Here is a 19583-nt window from a genome sequence, read left to right on the forward strand (position 1 = left end):
CTAAGTACTTTTTCCACTATGTGATGAAATAGAAATGTACATATTCACATGACTGGGAATGCTCCTTTGTTATCATTACTAGCAATACTGGCAATAAAACATTAGGTTAGTGCTTGGAAGAGTTGCCTGCAAAACCGTAAAAAGAAATAACGGAAACTTCTGGAGGCTTCAAGGTCACACTTTTTAATACTGACTTATCATAATGTTTTTAATCAAGTGCATGCACATAACTAGGAATGTCTGAGGATTTTACAAATAGGAAATAGCGCCTTTCATTTTAGATCATCCATTTGGAATTGACTCCTAAGGGCAAAAGACTCAGCAGCTCTTCGTTTACTCTCTGACTTTCTTGTTAAGACTGCTAATGACGGCGCCAAGCTACGGTTTATTTGTCGACTTTGCAGTACAGTTTAGCTGTCTGCGCAGTCCTCCTTACGGAGAGGGACTGGAGGCTGCGACGCAGAGCAGAGCAGCCGCGAGACGGCACCACTCTGGGCCAATATGGACCCATGCTACCGACTTAAGGAAACCTCTCTAGTGCTGCCAGGAATGAATAAAGTCAATAAGAGAAGTCTGGAGAAAGGGAACGGGAGGGAAGAGGAGGGAAAGAATCCAGCACTGAAAACACCTAATACATACATTCTCCTTTCTCTCTCTCTCTGTCTCCCTCTCTTCATAAATCTTTTATATCCTTTTTATATCCCTCTGCCCCTTTTTACAGAGGAAATCTTCTACACCAGAAAGCACCAATTCATTGGAGAATCAGGCTCTCGCCATGCCCTTCGCCTGCTGCTGTCACTGCGCAGGGACGCTGGAGACACTCACAGCAGCAAGGGGATGGGGGAGCACCAACTATTGACGGATCCATCAGCAAGAAGCCGACAGGCCTGAAGGCCTTATTCAATCTCCTTTTTTCTGCCTCTGAAGCAGTTATCATTATACACAGCGACGGACGTTGCTGATGATCAATAAAACAGCCCAGAACATCAAACTAAAAATATTGCGGAAGGCTGGCTATCTTCTCCTTGTCAGTCTTCATGAAGATGAAACGTCAGACAGCTCCCTTCCCTTGCTCTAGATATACCTGTGTTGTCTGGGTCCGCAATTACAAGGCGCATGAAAGGATCTCCTTCCCCAGCACTGCTTTTACCGAAAGACAAGAAAGAACAATAACAGATGAAAGAGACTGGAGAAGGCAATACAGTGCCCATCTACACAGCTATATGGAGTCACCCTGTACATCTTTAATAGGGATGAGAATACCTTACCCAGCAAAAGGTGTTGTGAACCTCTTGAACTATTTATGTAGAAAGCATATGTAGTTCAGCATTTCCTTTTTTTTTTTTTTTTCCCATACTAAAGTAAAACTATTCTTGCCCTTCTGAGGGTCACTGCTGCATTGCTCCCTTAGGGTTATTAAAACCAAACTGGTGCAAGGACAGAAGAATGGACCACTAAACAAGGCCCAGTATTTTTCTCACAAAGGAAAAATCTGTGACATACAACAACAGTTCAACTTTCATCTCCAACTAATCTGGTCTACCTAAATGCTCTAAGAGTCAACTTTAATTTTTACCACTTTTTCCTCCTTCCGTCTTTTCTGTGGTTTCCTTTTTGTTCTGACCACACCAGCTTCCTTCCTTGAAATCCCATTTCCATTCCCTGTTAGTATTTCTTGCTCCATCTTGCTCCCCAGTTTCTCCAAAGAGAAAGATAAGTTACAATAAATGAGCCGGAGTCAACATTTGGATTCATGACAACTAAACGTGTTTGAATTAAAGCAAGAGGACTTTCACTGTTCCTAACACCCTTTATCCATAAGGGTATCTTCTCTCTCTTTCCCGTTGCTTCCCTTTTTCTCTCTCGCACTGCCCGCACACAAGCTGCCGCCTATACATACACAACCCAGAAACATTAGAGATGAATCATTTCCCCTGAATTGCCACAGGACGTATCTTTTTCTTCTGGTCATTTAATTGCAAATCAGTGAACAGACAGATGGAAACTAACAAAGCACACATATGTTTTATAATTAAGCAAGTATTGCTTCACTAATTTCTGGTGACTGGAAGAACAAATGTATTTATTCTCACCAATAGATCTCTGCACATTATCAAAGGCAATACTCTGGCTGCCTGACCAATTAACTGCATCTTATCAAAGATGTAACCAGAAAGTCAAAAAGGAGGGATCAGCAAGCTGCAGAAAAGAACAAGGTATTTTTCTCATTATTTCCTCAGTGCTGATTAATCAGCCTTGAGAAAGTGTGTGGGCTTTGGGTTTCCCTCCTGAAGGTAAGAGTTTCTAATGTTTCTAGTGTTCTAATGTTTCTAATGTTTCTATTGCTGTTGTTAGTAGTAGTAGTAGTAATAACAGAGAGTTAATTGTTTTATGGAGAAAATTCTTAAGAAGAGCGTCCAGAATACGAACATGACTAAACTTTTCTGTGTTCTACAGAAAAAAAAAAAAAAAAAAGTATCACAAAGCTAGTCCTATCCCCATTAGCAATAAGGGTCTCTAAGCCATGCTGTTCCCAGCTACAGGGTAACAGTCAGCTTTAGCAGCCCGCCTGACTCCCAGTTGGACCTCACTCTGCACTTCTGTCACAAGTGGTGGGATGGGGTCCCTACGGCAGATAAAACCCAGCGCAGCCTTGCAGGATAGACCGAACCAATCTGCACAGCTCCCTAGATGAGCGAACTGAGAGGAGAGAAATCCCATCGTTCGCTTGACCACCTCCATAGGTACAGCTGCAGCATGCCTTGAGGACTGTAGGCCAATTTGGCTGCTGATCTGGGATACCCTTTTGAATGCTCAAATTCTCCACAAAATAAAAAATTTTTAAAAATTTTTTTAAGTAAAAAAAAATCAAACCATCAACCGTATCACACATTTTACATCCAAGTCTTCCATTTAAATTTTTATTATAATGATGTATTGTTATGTTTTTATTGCAATGCTTACAGTAACATGAAAGCATAATTGTGATAGCATAATTAGATAACAAAATATTCTTAAAAATCAAACCTAGATATTTACATTTGAAAGTGTCAATGCAGGACAATTTGACCTTGCTGAGATTGTTTGCAACTCACTGCCAACCAAACTTTTAGTAAAACTGAAGCAATTTCATGAATCTATTTTCATGAAGCCACATTTTCTACCAATTAAACACTTCCCTCCGAATTTCTCCTGATCAGCTCCAGTTAAACACAGGTCATTTCTCTTTCCTCAAGACGACCAGCTCTGACTTGGCTTTTTAGGGGTCACCATGTTATAACTGTGTGCCCCAGTGCACCTATTTCTATAATTTAGATGGCAGTCAGCTCTCTCTGTGCACTCCACCTCTGTGCAAGGGGATAAATCTTGCCTGAGACTTCGATCTGAATCTTCTTGAGGGTTATCACTGGCTATTTAAAATTCTTATCTCCTGGCAATGTAACAAAGCGGTAAACTTTATATATCTCTTTTTTAACTCAAATCTAAGGAGTTAAACCGTTCTTCTGCCTGCAGAGAGAAAACACAAACTGAACTAACTTAAACTTATCTGTGTAGACACAAATAAACACTAGAAATTCACGTGCTTGATTTCCAACCATTAAGTCACTGTCACATGCAGCAATTTCCTTTTCTGCCTTGCTCAAGCACAAATCCTCATATGAAGTTCACACACTTCTTCCCTGCTAAAACAAATCCCCTTTTTTGCCCAGTAAGTTTGAGCTGCAAGTTTACTTCTGCAATATGTCCCATTCATCTTTATTTTCACATAATAAAATGTACAGCCCATCTGTTGTTATTGACTGATCTATATTAGCAAGACAAAAGACCTGATTAATGGTACTGCTAAACCAGTTTCACTCATGCAATTCATTCATATTAGGAAAATAGATTTACAAAAGCCATTTTAATCTATAAATTTAATTTGGAACTTTCATTTTAGTTGCTGGCCTGAATTTAGACATGCTCGCTTATTTGCCTTCTGCAGCATCCTACCACTGCATTTTTTTACAATGCAAGTCAAATATAAACCCTATGGGAACAGGTGAAGTGTCCCTGAAACCAGCACCGGTAATATCCGACATGGAATGTCATATATAAACATTATAGCTTAATTTTCACTTAACGTAAAAGAAATCTTTGCCTAAGCCAAGACCCTTTTGATTTTAAGAAAGGTCTTTATTCTTCCCATGCTTTTGTTTGTAAAACTGTATATATTACAGCTCTTCATGCATAACAAGTGAAAAAGGAGATTTTATGGTATACTTCACTTTTTATGGACCAGTATCCCAGCTCTAATCCGTGGCAGGAAAATATTGTGCTCCGTACACCAATTTATTCATCTCTAGATCACTAGTTTTATTACTATGTATCAAGCTTTAATTCTCATCAACCCAGCATATAACTCACCATATTCCTGAGCTGCGAGACTTAAACTATTATTGCTTATATCATAATATATTGGACCATTATCTCTTTGTGTGAGACCTGAAGGAAATTCTTCTCAAATGGAATTTGCTTCAGAATGATTCAAGAGCAATTTCAAATGGATGGCTGCAAAGCTAATCCCATTTGCATTTGGATGCCCATCACTCAGCAAGATCAGTCACGACGCATTGTAAGAAAGGCAGCTGGAGTTAACTGTACGGATGGGGTTTCTGTTTAGTTTTTAATATTATGATTAAAAAGCGTTCTGGAGCAACAAGTACTGTTTACTATGAATTAACAGCAGGTGCTAGCTCTGCGAGATGGCTTTTTCAGGATGGAGGTAATGGTTTGTTTTACAGTGCACACATTTTCAGGAAGGGAAAATTACTCAGCTGTAAGGCCTCTGGACGCAGATTTGTCTCTTATCCTAGGAAGGGCATGCAGCGTTAGGGTGCCACCAAACGGGAAGGAAGGAAGCAAAATACTCGCCTGTCAAATCCCGTATACAGTTTACATCCACCTTAGAGCCCCCCTTAACGTTGCCAGAGCAAACCTGGCTATGAAATAGGCCAAATTAAATGAAAAATGAGAAAAAAACAGGAGGGCGGGTCTATCTGGCGGTGTTATATGCAGCTGGTTGCAAGGTGGAGAGGCAATGAGGCAGTTGTGTGGTATTCAATACTTGGTACCTCAGAAGTGGAAGATCCCACCAAATAGCTTAGGAAGACTGCAATTTTATAAAAGCATAATATCTGACCAGCTTAGGAGGATGGGAGGCGCTTGCTTATAGCTGAGTTCAGAGCAGGCCTTCACGGGTCTAGAAGACGAGGCTTGGTTTTGTGGCAGCCCACAGACCAGACTGCTGCTGAAACATGCTGAACGCCCATGGGAACCAGGGCAGGAGAACTCTCAACTCCTACACACTGAGCATCCACAAAATTAAATGCTCTTTTTGGGAGGGAAAGCAGAGTTCATGCATGGTCTGGGAAAAGCAACAGAGAAATTGATACAGCGCACAATGTTCATCTTATTTTGCGTGCAATCAGTCCAGAAACAGAAGAAATAAATACCACAAAACAGAATGAATTCCCCCCTGCATCTGCAAGGTCTCAGGGAAGACCCTCCAAGTAGATCATAGGTTGACAAGACTTCCTCAGGAATGAGGAACGCATCCACTGAACGATTACGTACATAGTTCAGAGAGGTGCTTGGTAAATGCCTCTCCCCCCCGGCCCCCACCATCAACAAGTAAACAAACATGTTCGTTCCCTCCCCTCCTTCACCTCTACCAAAAAAAAAAACAAACCACAAATCCCAACTTCAACTCAGGGATAGGAAGCAATACTGTTTATAAGAAAGGATCCATTGCCAGCCGTGGGTGCCAACATGGAGCCCTTTCTAAAAGTGAGATGATAGGCATCTATGACATCCTGCAACATACACAGTGCCACCAAAAAATAATGGATTTTGGCTCAACAGAAGAATCTAAGAAGGGTTTTTCCAGTGCTTAATAACAGGACTAACACATGCAACATTAAAAAAAAAAAAGCATTTAGGCCAGCAAAGGCCTACTATAGTAATTGTGTGCATTTTGCAATGTTACTACTTCCACCTTACCTTGACTAGCTTTTCTCAGAAAGTTGGGAAGAGTAGGAAGGGAGACAAAAGTGCCATGCTTTCCCTTGCAACAGCTGTGCCCAGCTGTGCATTAAATAGAGTGTTTGCTAAGATGGAGAGCTCCAGTTCAAAAGCGTGTCCAGCAAGGGGGCTGCTTGTACCACACCAAAAACCATGGGACATGATAGCGTTTAAAGCCAGTGACAGAGCAACATGAGAGAAGACATGCTTCTCAGGCTGACATGGTCAATGTGGACACAATGTGCCACCAGGAGGTTACCTACTGCAAACAGCTTGTGCTATAATTCCTCCTCTTGATAGCACCATCTCTTTCTCCTCTCAGATAAATGTTTGGGATATATTTTGCCTGGCTTACGCTGATAAAAACGCACTGATCTTAATCAAGAATTAATTCTAGTGGAGTCAGATTTGATTTGCATCAGAGTAAGGAAAAGAAGAATCAGACTCAAATGAGGATTTTTTTTTTTTTTAAAACTTCATTACACTAAATGGGGTGTACCAGCTTTATAAAGCAACTCGTAAGTTATATATTATTGTCTGGGAAAACGCATCTTTCCCCACTTCATTTAATTCATAATTATAATTAAAGTTTGTGCTTCTCCTGAGGCCATTGGTAATTTTATCATCAATCAGATCAGGAGCAAACCAAAGATAAAACGTGTCTTCAAAATGATTCTTGCAAACATCAAAAAGAGAGATATTTATTTATCATGTTGCTAATCCAAGACAAAAATTGCTGATGTATATACAGACATGATATTTAAGATTCTGCAGCCAGAAACGTACCACTGCCTTAAGGCAAACTCTGTCAGACTCCAGGCTGCCGCCTAAATATGCAAGAGATGGCACTGGTACTCGTTAGGATTGGATTCAGCGTATGAGAATGGCACAAGGCAATGAAAACGCTTTCGGTAGCACATGAAAAGCAGCACGCTGCTCCTTGGGCAACGAGGTTTAAGACAACTCTTCTCAGAATAAGAAGCCTAATAGAGTTATCTGCACTTTCTATTTATTTTGAGGCCACCTAACAATATAAATAGATTAAAAAAAAAAAAAACGGAGGCAAATTGTCAGGGAGGGGCGAGGCCGACTTATGAAAATGTGAAATATAAAGTAAAGAGACTTTAAAAATGTAAATGAAAATGTTAATGAAATTTCCAGTGAAGAGACTGTCCTGTGCACCGTCAGCCACCTTCCCCTTTGCCATACAAGGCACAAAATTCAACCAGGACTGAATTCTCCATTTTTCTCTCTCAGAGAAAAGAGATATCGCTCCTTCCACCCTTATAAAAGAATGTAATTGGAATTGGTGGGAAGGCAGAAGGCTCATTTGAAATCTCACTCAGGATCATATTCAGCCTAACAAATTCCAGAGTTTTGTGTTTCTCAGCAGTTTACTCATTCTACTGGAAACTTAGCTATTGTGCTTGTACTGAGCTACTGGATAAGGGGCGTTCAGTTACTGTGTCAAGGTTACCAAAAGTACAGCTTTTGAAAATAAAACAAAGCTTGTGCAAACAACAAATGACATGAGTGAAACTTCCTCCTAATTATTATTGTGTGGAAGATTGCTTTCCTTTGTACTGTTGTTCTCTCTTTGTATTTGTTTAAAGCTAATAAAACATTCATGTTTGGGGAGGAAAAAAAAAAAAAAGAAATTGGGTTGCAGATTGTCTCAGGAACTTTATCTCCCTCACTCTGTCACTCAACAGAAACACAGAGAATAACATATAAGTATTGCTTTACAGAGCCCAGGCACCCTGCTCCGGAAGTGTGAGCTCCTGGCACTTTATCTAATTAGAAAATTGACACGACTCCGATTAGACGTGGTTGTGCCAGCAGAGTTCATGCAGTCTGGCTGCATGTTACGGATATTTTTGTTTTCTCTGAAAATTAGAGCGGAGTAATTGCAAGGGCAGAGAACATGAATGCAAACCGTGAAGAGCACAGGACTTCAGAGTCGTATCACGAGCTTCTGTGGCTAGCTTGTAACACTAAAATGCATTTTTCCTGTTGGACTCTAGTTTGTGATGAGTCCGTATGATGGCATGGGATCCCTTCCTAACCACCTGCAAAGCAAAGCCTAATTTGAAGCATTGCTGCCCCAGCTGCCATTAGTAGTCATAATGGTTGACACAGGGTCAAAAAATTATTAAACCTCTGAGGAGCATCATTTCCTCTTCAGTGTTTGGCTTCACTTTTCTTTGACACATTAGTCCTGAAGTAGCTTCAGGCTCTTGACCCCTCCTTTAACCCTGATAACTAATTAAAGATGGACAAGGCTTAGGCTAAAATACTTTTTGTTAAACCTATTCATTCTCAAGTCCCCTTCAGGCACTCTTTGTCACATAGGACAGAGCCTGCCCTATTTACGTGAACATGAAAGTAGGTGCCTATTACAATAACACGAAAAATCTCCTTCTACAAGACCTAACTTAACCTTTGTGGTTAGAAGATAGGATACATTTTATAACATATGAAATATATTCTCAATACATACTGGAAATAGGTTTCCTGGGCACAGTCCAAAGCATATAACTGAGGAAAAATCTGAGGATAATTAACTCTGGATGTATTTTTAGAATTAGAAGTTCAGACTCAGGTTCTTCATGTGACTGCTGTGCCAACAGATCAGATGTGTTACACTGAATACAATGAACAAATGAGGAATGATTCTACCTTTTCTCATGTGGGAATTTTCTAAGGCTCTTTCATGTGCTAGAAACAATGCCAGAGCTCAAACTAGAGAGTCTTCAGCTGCAGGCACATAGATTTTAGGGCCAACGGTAAATCCTATCCTACAACACAATTTTGTTTAATATCTAAGTAAATCTGTGTACAATATATTGGTGATGGCTACTGCAAAATGAAAGGAATTCCATACTGATAGCTTGAGAGGATCTGTAAATGCATGTGGTATACTTTGCAAATGCTTTCTTACCTTTCTGACTTCTGTTGTTTCATATTAATAATTTAGCTTGTTTTTCAGAGGGTCAGGATTTTGGGGTTCAAATGTCACTCTTTTGGTTCTAACAAGAATTTATCCATACTTTTCCCATTATTAAACCTAGTGCAAAGCTCTGCTCCCACATTTCTGATGCTTTCAATGCAAGCATTTTTCTCAGCACAAGGAGATGATCCGGCTCCTCATGATGACTAAAACTGAGGTCTAGCAAGATGCTATGGATCTTGACTTCAGGAGCTATCAGCAGTGTTCAGATAATCTAGTTAGCAGGATTGCTCCGTCCCAGAGAAACTCGGGACACTTGCCTTTGCCTAGGCAAATAACTCAGTTGGACGGTCTTCTAGTCAAGGCATTGAACTGAGACTGAGGGAACAGATAGGCTTGTGTGACCTTGGGGAAATCCACTCTGTTAGGTTCAGGGTCCCAGCTGCAAAATGGATATAGCCAGCTAATAGGCAACACTCTAATTCACTACATACATAATTGAGTAAACGGTTCCATACTGGGGCTCTTTCTTCAAAATTTCTCCAAAACACTTCAGCCAGTATCACTTACTAAGCAGTCAACAGCAGTCACACAAGGGAAAACAGACAAATCTATATTTACAACGTTATCAGGGACAAAATCCTGGCTCTCTATCCACGGAGTGGCTGTGGAGTGGGATCTGGAGCCGGGTCTGATCCTGGGCGCTCTGAGCCACTCTCAGCAGGATGCTCTTTCTCCAGCAGCTAGAGGCATCCTAGTACGACTGGTGTCCCGAGGCTAATGTTAGTCCTCACGACTATCTACCTATTCACTGCTTTCTTCCTCGGATCTTAACGACATTATTATTTGCCTGGTGCTAGTTACCTAATTTCATCCACAGCCAATTTTTCAAGAACCATAAATTATTTTGTATGGGGCTGATTTATCCCAGCAGAAGTCCAAATTGAATTAGAAACCCATTAACTAAATTCTAAGCAGGAGCTTCTGGGGAGAAGAACGAAGGGAGGGGGCCTTGGGAATCCAAGTGCCAGATGCAGAAAAGCGAAAAAAAAAAAAATCTTTAAAAGAGTAGGAAAAGAAAAAGAAAAGATAAATATCTTCTTATTGAATTAAGCACCCAGGTATTTAGGCAGCCAGATGGAAGAACATGGATTATAGCCTAGGATCAGAAATATGACTCAGACATTTATTTATTTATTTTGACTAGCAATTGATTTTATAAATACATGAGACTTTGTAAGCAGATGAAAAGCACAGGCCTGTTGGAATAACATGGCTGCATTCATGCAAATAACAACAGATTGTGTGTACTATATATACTAATAAAGCTAATAATAAGGTGTTCGACCAAATCTTAATACAAAATAATCAAATTTATTCCTCCCTCTGGGGGAAAATGAAAGCAAGAAAAGCTTATTTACTTTTGAAACACACCGGATGATTTAATTGGCTATCTTCCTCCATGCAGAGCCTGTTTATTTGAGAAGATGCAGGGACAATGTACCTCTCTGAGCACGTCTCCTTGCAGGAGAGCTCATCCTTTCTTCCTGCCATTAGTAGACTCAGTACATGAAAAAAGATGGAAGGCGAATACAGCTAGTCCATTGATATTAACACCCTCTCGTTTGCCAAAGCTAGAAACTATGATGGACAGGTGCCAGGGCTCACAGAGGGGCACCGCAGGACAGTCTCTCAAACGAGTTAGAGAAACACCCTGCACCCACCCCACGGAGGTCTTTCATGAGTCCCTGAAAGGTCTGAGGTATACCAGCATTTGGCTACAGACTGCAAATTTCCCCCTGCAGTGACCAGTTTCATCCACTCTCATTTGCGAAGCCTTGCTGATTCCCTACTCTCAAACTCTATTAAAAAAAAAAAAAAATCTTTAAAGCCAGAAGAGCAGCCTCAGCCAGTGGGCTCCTGGCTTCACCCCTAACTCAATGTAAGCGTCCTCAGGCTAGCTCAGATAGACGTTGCAGAGCCCAACTGACAGACCTGCAGCACCCAGGGAAAGCTCTGCCACGGGCCATCAGACACTTGCTGGATCTGAGCGTTAAATGCCAGTAATGGCAAAATGCCACCCCTTCCAGCCATCTTCCCAACCTTTGCCTCCAACTCTGCTCTTTCCAAGTTCACTCCATGGCCAGCAGCAGGAAGCACAGCAAACAAGAAGAAAAAAGCAAATGAATCCTTCTGGGAACTCTCTACTCGCGATTACAGTTATAGATGGCACTTAAAATAGAGAAATCCTCTGCAAGTGCTGAGAATAGTCCACCACTGCTGATTTGTGGAAAGAAAGAGGGTGCTGGAGTTCAGAGGCTGGCCGCCTATGTTTAACTCCTGGATCTGCCACGTATCCACTTGCTTCCCACCCTTACTTGTGAATCATTTCTCCTTTGCCACATCCATTTTTAAGGTAAGGCTCCAAGATGGACAGACTCTCTCTTAGTATCCCAGCAGACGGTGCCATTGGCCCTGGGGCTTCAGATCGCGAGAAGCTTGTAAAAGACTCGCTACCGAGTTATGTTTGCTGTTTCTCATCTGCTCTGCAAATTGGCTTGGACTAAACTAGAACCATTTCAAAACTTCAGTTACAGGTCCGATAATAAAATTATTACATTTCCATTCTTGCAGCAGCACCTGAAAGCAGACATGCAGAAACAGAGCGAAAAGGCTGTTTGAGCTGCTTCTTCTTTGATCACCTGCAGCAGTAGGGATAAGAAACGCTGGGAGCTACTTCGCTTCGTCTTGCAGATGCCAGAAGTGCAAACACACTGCATAACACTCAGGACCACACCGTTCAGCCACTGTTAAACTGGCCCTTAAACGTGCATCGTCTACATTTCGACACATGTTCATTTATACCTGCCATTGCCTCCCCTGTGTCTAAAAGCAGTATTGCTCAATTATAGCCCACTTTATTCCAAGAAATTGCATTTGTTTGTATCTCAATCTAGTCCAAAAATGTAAATCTTCTGGGTCTCAACTCCCTGTTCAAGTAGCTTTGCTGCCTATGCCAGAGCCCTGCCCTAACCAAAAGGGAATGGATTCCTTTGTTTTTATTTTTTAAATATGGACTTGCATTGAAGAAGATGGCTCAGAGATCTTAATGAATGAACACAACACGTAAAGAAAAACAAACGCTGAAGAATAATGGAAATGCATTTGCAGGCTTTGCTGGGTAGGTGTTGTACTGCTGTATCATATTTATTTATTCAGAGCTCACCAGTAGGTCAGATCCAAGCTGGGGAGCAATGAATCAGTGCTCTAATCTTCCTCCCCATCATCCCCAGCCTTTCGGGGGAAACTGATATCCAGCCCCAGGTGAATTCATTGAGTCCCAATCATAAATGCCATCACTAGAGAAACACAGACCCAAGCTGCCTGACTGATTTGCGCATAAAACCTAAGTATTTTAACCCCTTTTATTTTCTTCTCATCTCTGACCATGCTCATTCCTTTTCTTGTTTTTTATTTTGTTTCTTCCACATCTCCCCTGTTTATTCCCCTCCTTTTTTTCCCCCTCAGGATCAGCCAAACTGCCTGGTCAGGAATCTCCCTATGTTGTTGCAAAAGGGTAAAGATTCAGAGCCAAGATGACGAGATGGAGAATGACTACGGCCAGGGATTCTTATTCCAAAAGCCAACAATCAATCTAAAAAGCTGTATCCACTTCTACCACTCTCAGGGTAATCCTGCTCTACATTGAAGTCTAACCAGGGACTACAGCTTAAAGTGGTTCTCCAGTTAGTTGGAATAGCTTTTTCTGCTGCTCATTTGAACAGCACATACGCATTTTGACATTAGTTGGTCTCATTCAACAGGTTTCTGATTTGCTGCCAGCAGCGCACAGTAGTATTAAATCAAATATCTGTAAATATATGTCAAAAGGACACTTTCTGTGATTGCACAAGTCTTGGGGTAGAAAGGGTGGAATACATATAACATTAAGTATTAATCACTATATGTGAGAGAGTTTTACACCAAAAAGGTCATTTGCAATGGTTGCATTTTATCCTCTGAGTCACAATTCCTTTTAAGTAGCAAAATCACAGCACACAAGTAAATTAATATCTAAATTAAAACAGCAGCTTTGCATTTGGGTAATGAGTGTATGCAAGAAACCTTAGAAGCTGGCTGTTCATACTTAAAGCAAGGGGTGTATTTTTGTTGGATTCCTGCTGTACTTGGAGCTGATGCCAAAGTGCATTATAGCTCAGCTGAAAACAGGTAAGAGCAAGAGCAAGACAGGCAGCATTTCGCCTCAGGAGCCGGGGCTGTAGCCTTCCTGGTAATGAACAAAGCCTCTCTTAGCTAAGCTGTCTTTCCCAAATGCACCTCTGCTCTTTGGTAAGAGGTAATACCCTGTCAACATTGAATGGAGCATAAGGCTTTCCACCATTTTGAATTTAATTTTGGAGGAAGAAAATCGACCAAACGAAAGAAATCTCACTGCTATACTAACAACCTCTACTGATAGGCAAGGTCAGATCGCTCTGCACCATTCAGTCACTTGCAGTTGGAGATGGTTTTTACGTGACTTGCTCTCCCCCAGGATCCTCCATGTCTTCTAGGACAGCCTATGCTCTGCTCAAGCAAGCAGAAAACCAACGGGTTTGGAAGTTGACTGGGAAAGGATTATTTTGCACAAAAGCCAACCTGTTATTACCAACCTATTTCAACACCTTATCACATACCACAGCTTCTTCCAAGCCTGCAGGATCTCCCCTCCCCTCTGAGGGTGAGACCTTCAGGCTGGACCGGGGATGTCCTTCTACTTCCCCACTACCTCGGCGCTTGCAGCAACCCCACTGTTTGCCCCTGCTGACTGTGGCACTTCCTGGCTTTATACTCCCCTGGCCACTACTCTCCAATGAAAAAAATGTAAGTTCCTCCAGAATACGCTTAATGTACAGAAAGGGTATCTTAGATGTGGAAGGAAGGGGGACGAGGCAGAGTGGCAGCAGCAGGGAACAAGTTGCTGTACATGACAGTTCATTTCTGGATAGCTAAGGAGATTAATGCCTTCACCTGCTGCTCGTGCATTACTGTCCCCAGCCATACAGAGATGAAATGCTGTCATGTACAGCAACTTGTTCTGCATTACTCAAGCAGAGAAAGCGCATGCGGCAACTGCTCGGCTGAACCCCAAGCCGTGGCACAGAATGTTTAATTAAGGAAAGCATGAATATGAAGCACACTTTGCATTTAAATAGTGTATTGTAAATGCTACGTCCTCAAACAAGTTGATGAAAAGTGTGAAAACTGATGAGGCCACAAACTATTTTACTACAGACTGCAGTAGTCAGCTAGGAAACAATTTGTCTCTATCTTGGTTAAAGAAATAACACCAAAGAAAATTGTTTAAATCTTTCTTCATATTTGTGCCACTTTCACTACTTGTATAACTACTCTTATCATTTGCCATTCCTAATATCTCCTCAGAAATTTGAAAACAACTGCTCCCCAGATACATTTTTTGAAATTTGTAATGTCAATTGAAAGCAGGAAAAAATGCTAGGCTGGTTGCTCCAACACCCACAGAATGGATAAATCAAAGAGTTTCTCCAAGTGCATAGTAATCCTGCACCTTCACCAGAGAGCATGTCCATCTCATTGTCAGCAGCAGTCTCATGTTCCCAGTGCCTCTCTGAGGCAAAGGTATATTTTTCTAAGTTCTTTTTTACATCAGGGAAATCTTGTCAAACTGGAAATAAGTGGTTGAAACAGGAATCAAGCCCACATTTCTGAAACCTCAATCTACTCTTCACTTAGCCAGATGATCCTCAGTGGTCATCTGGACAAACATATCCAGGGGTAAGGTTGTCTCTTTGGCTGAGATTTTCATAGTAGCCTAGATTGTTTAGACTCAAATCTTCCCTTAAAACAGTTTGTCTAGCTTTACTAGACCACTTTATAAGATCACAAACCTTGTCTCTGAAGCAATCTAACTCCTGGCCTCGCTGCTGAGGCTGAAAATTATGAACAACTTGACGCTGAGATTCATGCAACAAAAAAAGAATTCACTATCAAGGCAGCAAAAGCACAGATTAACTTCACAACCTTCAAGTATCATTCAGCTTTTACAATAAAAGAAACTTTCACATATAGCCACCTTAGACTAGAAATAAACTAAAAAAAAAAGCAGTGAGGAAATATTCCTACACTGCTTCTGACTCTTTCTTCCAAGTAGGCCCTTTTCCAGTTGGTTGTTTCCACTTATACGTGAGCCTGTAATTCAGAACTAAACAAATGCTCTAAACCAAAGTTTATAAAACTACCTTAATATCTAGAGTCTGATCAAATTCTTTCATATCCACCAACCTTTTCTACCATTAAACTATAGCAGGGTATACACGGTCTAGATTAGTACATCAGCATCTGTGATGGGGCCACAGCTTCAGAGGGAGTCCAGCTGTTTCTGCAGTCAGCACAAAGTCACGCTACAGTAGATAGTTTGGAGACTTGGGGAAGCAGGAGAGAGGTATACATACCCTATATCTCTATAGATAAAAGATGTTTTTAAATTTTAAAAAGAATAAGTAAATGCTTCCTTCTTACAAATAAAAGCTTGCACCAAAAAGGCCGATCTTGAGCTTGTATTTATTGGTGTCGTGCTGCTTCCACTAACATAAATTGAAAACTATTGCCTTCCACGAGAAAAGCATTGATCCCCTTATTTGGCACAACTATCACATGATTCTGTTTACTTCTAGCCTTACTGTCTCATCAGCTATATCCACCCATTTCCTTTGTTCTCCCCCTTCAGTTTCTTTATCTTATTTTTGTAATGACCCAGTTTTCGACACTTAGATTATCTACCAGTCACTGCTACATACTCGGTAAACGTCCATCTCTGCAAATGTTTATGTACACCGACAACCTTACTGAGAGGCTGCAGGAGGTAAAGCACTTTAATTTGGGAAGACCATATGGATCCTAATAGGCTGTGGGCTGGGAGAATAAAATCCTTTCCATCAGTTGGGGATGTTGCCGCTTCTACGAACAAAAAGTTGCAGGACCTTGTTTCCTTTAGAAGGATAATGAACGTGGGACAGACCATCATGGGACCTTTAGAAGATGAGGGCCAAGAGATTTTATACCCTCTAGGCCACTTAATTTATCTTCCCATTTGCCTATAAACGCAAAGGACTGTAAGAGGGTAAACAATGTGAAACAGCCATCAGATAGGTAACAACTCACGAGCCAAATCCATCTGCCTGAACTTGATCCCTGTTTGGGAAAAATACATCATTATAATTATTTATTACATATAATCCTCCCCACATTCAATTTGCTGACCACGATCCTCCCTAGATGCAGGGACCCAATTGAAAAAGGGGAAAAAAAAAAAAAAAAGAAGAAGAAAGAATATGAAAGCTGGAGGAAATTAGCATGCAATAAGCCATTTCTTCCTGTCAATTTTCTCATCTCCTTTTATTAACAGATTTGTTTTTGAAGCAATTATACACGTGCAATCCATTTGTGGCTTCTCTCTACTTGCCTCCTGACATAACGATTATTAGGGCTGTCACAGATGATCGGCTGACAGCTCAGAGAAAGGCAGTTTTGCAGTGTCCTGGTACTGCCAGTCAATACCAGCAGAATAACACCACCACAGTCTGTGAGCTGCCTATTATTTTTCTTTCCAGAGAACAGTTCTTGCTTCATTTTGACAGAAGCAGGGGAGACGGAGGATGGTCTTCATATGATCCCCGAATCACGTGCTAGCGGCAGCCGCTGTTGCTCTCCTTACCCCGCTAGCCAGACACACGCAGTGATTTGTGCTAAGCTCTCAGCAATCGCCACTATAACCACGGTGAGTACCTGGTGCGTTTCTGAAATAACTCAGGAATATTCCAGCGAACGTATCTCATCGCTGGTCCTTTCACTCTAGAGCAAGCAGAGTATGCCCTGAGGTTTGCAAAACTAAACACAGCCCAGCTGCCTGGATGAATTTCCCCCTCATGCAGAGGGAAAATTGGCAAAGCTGTCCATTAATACGGAGAACCTGTGAGAGCGGGGCCGGGAGCGCCAGCACTATTTTTCAATCATACATCATTACGGACCATCTGATTATCATCGCTGTAAAGCATACTGTGTGCTGACTATATCAATTTTGCCAGGAAATTTGAAAGTGCACTATATTACCGTTACCAACAGCTGTGTCCCACATTGCAATGATATCTCAATTCCGCGGAAAAGGATGTGCCAGTCAGGTGGGAGCGAGCCCCCGAACCTGCTGCGAGTCCCTCAGCGGCTTTCCCTGTGCTCTGCACCAGCCTAAGGTGGTGAGGGTGATGGGAAAAGCGCTTCTGCCAGGCACAGACACAAAGGTTTAAAATCTCGGAGAAAACAAGTGCAGCCCAACACACAATAAACATAGCGGGAAAGTGCTGAGGGGAATGAAGCTCAGACCCACGGCAGATGCGTTACGAAGGCAATCCCAGCTCTGCCCCAGACAACTTGAGCAACCATGGGCAACCCATTTAGCCAGCATGACAGTAGCAAATAATCTACATTCTTTGCACCCTGATTTTGATCTCTTAATATTTTCAAGTTTTGCAGGGACAAACAGGACCTTTCCCTGCACTCACATTCTGTCTCGATCCGAGTGGGCTTAGCCTTGAAGTTAAAGCCGTGGCTGCCTGTGTAAGATATCCTTCCCAAAACTACAGAATTTAGGCTGATGCAGCAAAGTCTTTATGCTTCTAGCAGGAAGACACCTGACCTTCTGCTGATAAAGAGTTTATGACTCTGATCAAAGAGTCGTTTTTCTCTGAGACAATGCAAACACACTGATTAATGTATGAATTTATTTTAAAATGAGCCTTTCAAGAAGTTTGCCCTGTGGGTGTCAGACCACTTCCTTCTTGTTATGGAGTAAGACAGATGCATCATGCTTCCCTTAGAGCTAAATCTGGGTCTATATCACGATTTGAATTGTATTTGCAGGCACTGAGCCACTTCAATCTCTATAGTTTGGACAGTAAGAGCAACGAGTAAGTGACAGGTCTGCCTTCAGCAGGTTGTGTACCATGCCACCTGGGATCCTGGCTATTTAGCTCCCATTGCTAGACCTTCATCACATCCACGGTGCTCTGTCTTCACTGCTATTTGTAGCAATGGTGCCTAAAGGAGATGCAAACTCAGGTAGGTCTATGTGCAATCAGAAATAGCCAGGGACTTACCGAAATAGCATGAAGCAGCTGGACATGGGGGAGGGGAAGGGACCGTTCAGCATTTTTGCGGTGATTCTTTTTAACACCGGGCATCTTTTTGTCCTGCATGAGCACATGACTGTACCACAGAGAATTTCATGCAGAATTGCCATCTTTCCAAAAGGCTATAATTTCTTATTGCTCTGAAATGGACTAAGGTCACAATTCACCTGCTGTTAGGTGGCTATTCTGAGAACATTTATCTCCCATTATTCGCAAGGGGACTGAGACTAGAGTTAGCTCCTGAAAAAGGCAGGGGTTTTTGGAAATAATGAAGGAAATGGTCGTGTAGAAAGAGGGCACCATAGCACAGCTCTGACAACAGTCTCGATATCAAAGGGAGACGGTAACAGTCTTGGGAAAAAAAAAAAAAAAAAACAGTAGCAGGCATCTACAGCTGCAGGGTGAGAAGGCGGCGACACCGGAGAGAAAAGGAGCATAGGTCCACCCAAGGACGTGTGCGTCCGAGGGAAGGCTACAGGCTCGGCAAAGCAACAAAACCACACCGCACCAGAGGAGAAAAACCTGCAAGACCCACTCTTCAAAATTAGCTTAATCTAATCCAGGACCAGAAACGTTAAATGCCTCACGCACAGTGACAGGGTTCTTCACTGGAGGTGGTAAAAGAGCGAGGCTTGTGTGAGTGGTGAGCATTTCCCTACCTTGACAAGCATGGGCTTCTGAACTGCAGTCTATATATCATGCATTTATAACCCTTGATTCGGGATGATTGTACAGTGTTTCCATCTCAACTACAGACATCTACGTTCAGCCATTGCTCCACTTTTACACCTGACCTTTTTGCTACTAGCATTATTCCACGAATAATAATACCGGTTCTATTCCAAAATATAGTTACCCGATACATTATTCTCAAACTGATCATCTCCTATTCCTCCAGCAGAAATGGGCTTTTGTGCAGACTCGGATGAATCCTTACTCAATTCTTGGCTACAGGAGCCGCTGCCTTGCACCAGCTGATGAGTTACTCCAGAGCATCTCAGAATAACATATCCTTCAGCCAGCTAAGGCTGAAGAATTTGGGCTAACGCACTGGGTGGATGTGCAGGTAGGAGCATTAACCCCTGTTCTGTCCTTATTTGTGAATCCAATTAGTTTTCCCAGTAGCAAGAGGCCTTCATGTCCTTTGGCCTGTGCAACATTTTATACAGACCTAGTATAACAGGACTGGATTTCTAGTAAAATTGTGATTTAAATAATAATAAATAAGGCCAGGCTTCTTCAGCAAGGGAATTTGCAAGACCAGGATTATGAAGAAATAGATGCCAAATTCTTTCTCTGCTTCAGGTGATTATACAGCAGCTGGACTAGGACTGTGCGGCTGTGGA

At 41.8% G+C, this 19583-nt stretch overlaps 1 protein-coding gene across 2 annotated transcripts in view; it reads right to left on the reverse strand.

The window, feature by feature from the left end:
• UNC5C (unc-5 netrin receptor C) overlaps window positions 1-19583 on the reverse strand; it is a 259726-nt gene that overhangs the window by 94541 nt on the left and 145602 nt on the right. The gene's annotated exons all lie outside the window — the stretch shown is intronic.

This window comes from Struthio camelus, chromosome 4 (assembly GCF_040807025.1).
Source record: "Struthio camelus isolate bStrCam1 chromosome 4, bStrCam1.hap1, whole genome shotgun sequence".
Classification (NCBI taxonomy): domain Eukaryota; kingdom Metazoa; phylum Chordata; class Aves; order Struthioniformes; family Struthionidae; genus Struthio; species Struthio camelus.